Below are 7,569 nucleotides of genomic sequence, written 5' to 3' on the forward strand. Positions count from 1 at the left end.
GTGAGTCTGCAGAAGAACAGCTGTAAAGTTTGTCAGCTGTCTGTCTGCTCCCCTTTCTTTTAAAGTCTTTTTTTTTTTAAGCTACAGGATTGTCAACACATGCACAAGCCTCAAAGCTAACTAAAAGTGAACTCCTATAAAACCCTTGAAACTTACACTAATCCAGCATTCTCACTGAACCCCCAAGTCAAGCGGCTGGTTCTGTCACTTTGCCCCCCTGCTATTTCAGTTCTTGTATGATAGGTGCCAAGGGTGAGCTTCAGAGCTCTTGAGACATCAGTGGGACTTAGGATTCCTTTCTCCACCTGAGTCCTCTATGCCATCCTCCTTAGGATGATTGTGTCTTTGGTTCTTTTACATTCCCTTCCACCACAGAAAAGAACTAAACAAAGCAGTGGCCTGCCTGTGGGGCAAAGTGAGGGTTTCCTGTGATCTGTGCCCTCTGTGGGCGCTGTCTTTGGCCCTACTGGCTCAGTCCACAGGCACAGAGGCAGCTTCCTGTGGAGGCCTCCCTGGGAAGCATGCCTGAGACCCTAGAGGAAGCTCCGGAAGGTGTCACAGGTGCCGAACACCGTTCTGCAGAAAGGGAAGAGTGATGATAGTGCCTATTCCTTTAACAATGGCATTCCCAGAAGATGTCCGTCTTTGCTGAGGGAATGGGGGTGTGGCAGCAGGGGATTGTTGCTGGTGTGGCTTTGGACCACTGTAGTGGGGCTTGTGTCCCAGTTTCGGGGCCTATGGTCAGTCCTGACTAGATGATGACACCTTGGGTGCCTAGCTACCCTCTGTCCCAGCATCAAAGCAGGCCATATTTGACCTCTGTTCTTGGAGAATGGAGTGTGTCATCTTCCCCTCGTGCACTAGTTTTCACAGCGGCATAATTAACACCAGAGGGAACCCGGGAGAGGTCAGAATTAGGTAATACCTTAGCACTTCTCCCTAGGCACACCCACAAAGTCAGGGTTGGGACCTGGGGAATGGAGTCCCCCGCTGATTGATGGCATAGTGATGTTAGACTCATGTATTAGCTCTGTGAAGGGAAGTGGCCTGATCCCTTCACAAGGACATCATCTGTGAGCCCACATCGAAGACTTGGAAGAGGGTCACCACCTCTGCCAGGCCAAGTTCCTCTGTGGTCTAGAGATTATTTTCCGTTTTTCTCCCTCAAAGTAATAGGCGAAAGTAAAATTGTCTAGTGGCTTTACCAAACAGAATACTCTCAGGAAAACCCTTAGCCAAACCAGGGGTCTACAGAAAGAGGGGACTTCTTTTCCTGACTTATAGTCTTTGCCTCCAAAAAAAAATAAAAAAATTAAAAACCTTTCTTTTGCTGTCAAGAGCTTTCACCAAGGTAAATATAGCCCAGGACTCAGTCCCGCAAAGGTCTGACTCCGCCGACAGTCTCTGAAGAGATTGAAGTCTTACAGGAGGAGGTGGTAGATGTGCCGCACTGTGCAAGGGGTTCCTGTTTTCTGTTACTCGTGCCTCCTGGGGAGATGACTTTACAGATCTTCCTCTGACGCCTGGCCCTGCTCTGTTTACCAGGACAACCAGCAGTGTCTCCACAGACAACAGCTTTTCTGTCCCTGAGGCCTGTCATGTTGATTCCTTTAGCTTTGTCTCTGAGTATCCTTTATTTTTTCATAGATTTTTTTTTTTTTTTTTTTTTTTTTTTTTTTTTTTTTACTTTATGTGTCAAGAGTGTTGGCATGTAAATGGATCACATGGGTGGTGCCCGTAGGGCTCAGAGGGGGCATCAGATCCCCTGGAACTGGAGCTCCGGACAGTTGTGAGCTGGGAAGTGGGCCCGGGTCCTCCTAAAGAGCAGCCACTGCTCTTAATTGCTGAACCGCCTCACCAGACCCACTGGCTATACTTTTTAGTGTTAATCCTCTTAACTTGCCTGGACTCCCTGGATTCCCGTGCCCTGGGAAGACCTCCACAGGTGACTGCAGAGACAGAATAATGATGTTAACAAGATGTTCTGTGGAAAATTGTTTTTATATATGTTGTAGAGTGGTGGTAATGCTGGTAGTTTAACAAAAAAAAATTCAGTATAAACATCTAATTCCCACGATGGCTCACTTGAGACGACTTGAGCCTCCCACAGTGGAGAAGCCATGATTCCCTGTGGAATCTCACGAAGCCTTGGCTGCTAAGCAAGATCATTTTGTTCACTGGGCTGATGGGGAGAACTCGGGAGTGCCGCTATCTGCTTTGGGTAGCCAGCTTGCCAATCTTAAGCGTGCTACATTCAAACACCTAGACCAGACCCCAATCCAAACCCTTGCGAGCCCTAACTTAACAAGACCCACCAAAAACAGCCCTCTTGTACCTTTATTATTGTCTCAAAGTCCAAGATCCCATTTCCTTTGGGCTTTTTAACTTTTGAGTGCTATAGTAAGAACTAAGGTGAATAATTCTCTCTGTTGTCCTTATATTTCAGACATGAAATAGTAGCAAAATAACATTACTTCATCACTTGGCTTTGAGGGCTGACCCCCCCCCCCCCCCCCCAGCTTCCTGCCTGTTGCTTGCTGAATGGCCTTAATAACTCTGGATTTTTCTCTTTTTAGACCCTCTAACTGACAGAAGACCTACAGAGAAAACCCTTTGCCAAATCTGCTCTCAGCAAGTGGACAGTGATGCCGTTTACAGCCTGACACCTTTGTGAATCCCACACCATTTTCCTAACCCAGCAGAGACTGTTAGCAGCCCTGGCCCTGGGTGGAGCCCTTACCCGTGGAACAGAACTCTATACCGTATGCAAAATCTAACTCATCTGCGAGTGACCTGCCAGCGAGGACAGCACCCATCAGCACCACCCGCTCTCCTTCCGAGCCCACCGGGAGCCCCCATTGGCGATTCTGTAGTGTTTTGCTATCATGATGGTTTATGGGATATGTTAACTGTCGTTTTGTGTTTGTTTGCCTTTTACCCTCTAAGTTTTTTACATACAGTAACTTGCAGTATTTTTCTGTTGAAAACATTGACTGTCCTTCCCCTAGCACACTCCTAAGCAGAAGGAAGGTGTGTTCCGGTTCCCAGTGTGGCTTTGAGCATCACAAGCTCTTCAGCCTATGGGACTCCACAGACTTAACACATTACATAAACTAAAGGGGGATTTTCTTTCTTCTTTTGTTCAGTAGAAAATTACCCTTTTCTAAAAACTGAACAATGGCACAATTGTTTGCCCTGCACACCCGTCCAGGACTGAACTACGTGTAGGCGAAGCAAATGGAGCCAGGCATCTGACCCAGTAGTTTCCAGTTCTGAGTCAGGGAGTGGTCTGTGTCCAGGGACCCCAGTGCCCACTCCACAGCTGCCTGGTCAGCAGGCTTCTGATCTGCTGTCGTTCTCCTCAGCTGAGGCAGTAGGCAGTGTCGGTCCGCTCTTAGGCACTAGGACCTCTTCAGGACAGCACCAGCTCAGCTGTTGTTTGTTGCCAAATGCCACTAACGGGTTTAGTTTTAAGGAGAAAAGAAAACAAAAAGAAATGTGTGCTGTTTTGCTTCATAGAAGACATGGATTTGCAGGTGAGCCACTGAGCGTGCAGTGAGAGATGTGTGAAACGGACAAACCAAGTCTGCACTAAGGCAGGTCCAACGTCACTGTTTTTGAAACATGCACATCTTTTGATTATTTTTAGCCTTGCTGTGTGTACACTGATCTTTGTAGAAGTGTATGAGAGGCAGGAAATAGCATACAAGGTGAATATATATATATAAAAAAGCTTAGGTTGTAATTGTGCAAGCGATACATGGAAATACAAGATAAGGCAATTTAAACTTTTTTTTTTTAACTTTTTCTGCTTCTGTGGATCTCATTTTTCTGTTTGTTTGTTTTCAAGAAGTTACGGTGCTGTATAGGTGCTTTTTGTTTAACCTGCAAAGTGTGAGTGCATTCCTTACTCCCTTTGATAGACAGCGTAGTTGGGAACACCTTTGGTACATTAAAAAAACTGGTGTGACAGTGCTCTGAATAGCACAGCATACACATACTTCTCCAAAGTGATACACGAAGACTTTTCTTTGCATAAACAGCATTAGGCATATAAGTGTATAAATATCCTTTATCATGTACAGTACAAAAAACCGGAACTTTATGCATGGCATTAGGAGTGTGGGCTAGTGTCCCCCGCCCAGGTTCCCCTGCTCGAGTTCTTGCTGTCATTTGCACTGTGGCAGTGGGCACCAGCACCGGCGTGCTGCCCAGTCCCCTGCACCCACCATCGCTCTCTCGTGCACCTTTGCTTTATAACTGCTCCAGGGGTGCGCTGGTGGCGATCACAGCCCCCGGCATGACGAGAGTTCCATTTGGCATTGTCACACGGCTTTTCCTGCCTCACCTAGTTTATCATGTCTGAGCGATGACCCTGTTGGTCTCACTCTGCCTCTTATGGACACTGTACACTGTCTTGCAGTTGTGGTCCTAGTAGGCCCCGTAGCACATTGCCTTTCCCAAACTGCTACACGTTTGTAATCTTCATTTTTAAAGTCCGATTTTGAAAATGTGCATAGTGTTCACGTGGTCTGCTTGTCGGTGAGCCGTGCTTGTTTACTTCATCCCTCCATGATGCTACCAGCCCCCCCCCACCCTGACTCCACAGGAGTCAGCCGTCCACACGGACCTGTGTCATTTGAGTCAGAGGGCTGGCTTTCTGGCTTCCCAGGGTGCTGCCTCCTTGCTGGAATGCCATCAGCGTGGCGGCTGAAGGAGCGGAGAGAGCTCAGGTACGGGAGAGAACCCCACGTGCTTCCAACATGAGGGACCTGAGAACTCTCTCCTGAGTCTAAAGAAACGAGCAGACTAAGCTGTGCCGTTCATGGGCACTGGGGTGGGGGGGGAGAAGGCAACCCTCCTGTGCGCTCCCCTAGTTTTAAAAACGTTGAATTCCTGTCAGACATAATATCTCGTTTATTTTATTTCCCAGTGTTTGTTGGATTTCAGGCACCAGGTCTCACAGAATGTCCTAGAAACAGATTAAAAGATGAAGCAGGGTCAGAGGAGTGTGAGGCCAGAGTAGTCACAGCAGATTAGGAAAGCAAAAGGCAAAACCCTGGATAGGGTCAGACAAGATTTGAATAGTGATGCCTGCCCAGGCCTTGGCACACCAACCCTCAGATTCCCCACACAGAGGGACCAGGCTCCCTTGATAAACCCAGTTCTGTGGCAGTCAGACTCGGCAGAGGTGGAGCCTGGGCCCTCCGTGCCTTCTATTGGAACCCTGCTTTCAGGGTCTGCCTGTCATTGGCCACCAAGCAGCTTTCTAGATATCTTAAGTCCGTAACAATAAAATGCTCTGTCGAGACATCTGAGCAGATGACCTCATGGACATGCCAGGCTAGGGCCAGCCCGTGGAATCCAGATGAGAAACGAAGAAGCCTGTGGTGGGCCTTCTTAGGGAGCCCTGTGCGTCTGTGACAGGTGTATAGAAAGCAGAGTGCCTCGTCTTGAAGACTGGAGCACTTGGGGGCCCCATGGTTCTCTCCTAGAACCTGTACCAAAGATAGAGAAGAAGGTATGGCAAGCCTTCCTGGTCCTCTAGGACCGGCTGGGTTCCGCATACCTGTTAACTGTGAATGCATCAGAGGGGCGTTCTTCATTGCATCCTCTGCAACACAATGACTGCTGAAGCACATAAGGATTGTTTTCCGAAGTCTCTCCTGCTAGTGCAGGATCTTGCACACAGACGTAGCACAAAGTAGGCGTTGTCTTGGGGTGATGATTGGCATCGTGTGTGTTGCTTTCCCAGCCAGAGGAGAAGACCTCGTGGCCCACACTCCACGGGAGAGGTACACCGCATCTCAGGTGTGACTTCAGCCAACTTGAAAACCCACATACAGGTTAAAGTCCGCAGGGACAGACAACTTTTCCTTTTCCTAAGGAGCTCCATCCCATGAACAAACAAGCAGCATTTGACACTCTCGGAAAAGAGCTTCAAGAGTAAAGCAGAGAGATAGAAAGAAAGCCTTCCACCCACCACCCACCCCCACCCCCCAGTACTGAGGGGAAACAAAAGCCAGGTGATACAGACTTTTCTTTTTCTTGACTTTTCTTTTTCTTTTCTTCATTTCTTGGGAAAGGTCAAATGATTAGGCACAATAATGTTCTTTTTTAATTAAAAGCAGACCTTCTATAGAAAAGCAATCACTGGTAGAGTGACAAAACAGTTCTGGGAGCAGTAGCTGCAGGGGAACAGGGCTGAGATGGGAGAGATGTCTTGTGGGTCCTATCTGTCAAACAAGACCTTAGAACAGATGCCCAAAGAACTAACAGAGGGGTATGTGGTATTTGAACTAAATCTTAAGTGTATAACATACAGATTAGATGGATGAACTATTTTTCTTTTCTCTTTTTGAAGTTTATTCGTTTGTATTTTTCTTTCATGAGTGAATGATTACAAGGCCTCTGCCACATTCCAGGGACACTTGTGTAGCTGCTTAAAAAAAAAAAAATGTGTGTCTGGTCACTTATTTCTCTAAAATTATCTCATTGTCTGGCAATCAGCCTTCTCTTGTACACTTGTCCTAGCACATTATGTACGTGGGAAATGTGGACAGATGTGAAGGAGACCAGAAGAATTAGTGAATACTGAAAAATGTCTTGTGCATTTGGGCTTCACATGTTTAACTTTTTCTTTTTTAAGAAAAAAGTTGCATGAATGAAAAAAACAAAAACAAAAAAAAACCTCTGTACACAGTATCTGTAAAAATGGCTTATCTGTTTTGATTTCTTGCTTCTACCCCACACAAACTAGAATTTCGTGTGGCATGGGGCCATGTTCTAACACCCAAGAAGCAGTTCGTCGTTCGGTTTGAAGCAGCTTGTCCTTTCAGAGCAATCGCTCTCATGCTGCATTCTGAGTACTGAGGACCTGGCCTAACCACACGTTGCTATGAATTAGCCCTGCCGCCTTTCTTCTCAAGGATCAAAACCAGTTTGATTTGGGAATCTGCCCCTTTCCAGTGGAATGGAGGTGCTTACTCCCCACGGTGTTTGTAGATATTGCCTGTGTATTCCATTTGAAACCATAATCTAGTTTGTAAAGGAGATGATGGCGCATGTAAATAAAGCATTGAGCACACTCTAGCTCATGCCCACAAGTCTCTGTCATCATCACTGTCCTGTTCTCCCAGCAAAGAAAAGGTTGCATTTGTGTGGCAGTCTTCAGGTGGGATCATTTCCCAGGCTGAGAGAGGCAGAGACCTACAAGGCCATCTAAACTAAAGGAACCTACTTCTCCAGTCCACTCTTTACCTCCGTAGACAAGCAGACAAATCAATAAAACACATTTACACTGTTGTTGAGGCTGGCTGATGGCCGGGCTTGGTGTGTGCTATCACATAGCCCTAAAGGACAGTTAGATCCCAGGCAGGATCTGATGCCTGCCTTCACAGTGACCAGCCCTGAAGCGGCCATCCACCCAAGGTTCCAGTGAATAAACAATGGCCGCCATCATGGCCCTCCCACACACTGAAAACCAAACACAATCTCCAGGCTTCTGATGGCAACAGAACCGAGGCTGACGTCTGACTGCTGGCCCTGTCAGAAGGAGCAAAATGTGTA

General features: G+C 47.1%; 1 protein-coding gene across 2 annotated transcripts in view; it reads left to right on the forward strand.

Moving 5' to 3' along the window:
* Positions 1-7,092, forward strand: part of Foxo3 (forkhead box O3) — a 98,838-nt gene extending 91,746 nt beyond the window's left edge. For both annotated transcript variants that reach the window (XM_055615975.1, XM_055615976.1), the window contains one exon: positions 2,577-7,092. The gene's annotated coding sequence lies outside the window, so the exon portion shown is untranslated. The remainder of the gene's footprint in view (positions 1-2,576) is intronic.
* The last annotated feature ends 477 nt before the right edge of the window (positions 7,093-7,569 follow it).

The sequence above is a fragment of the Psammomys obesus genome, unplaced genomic scaffold (assembly GCF_907164565.1).
Source record: "Psammomys obesus unplaced genomic scaffold, mPsaObe1.curated_primary_1811, whole genome shotgun sequence".
Classification (NCBI taxonomy): Eukaryota; Metazoa; Chordata; class Mammalia; order Rodentia; family Muridae; genus Psammomys; species Psammomys obesus.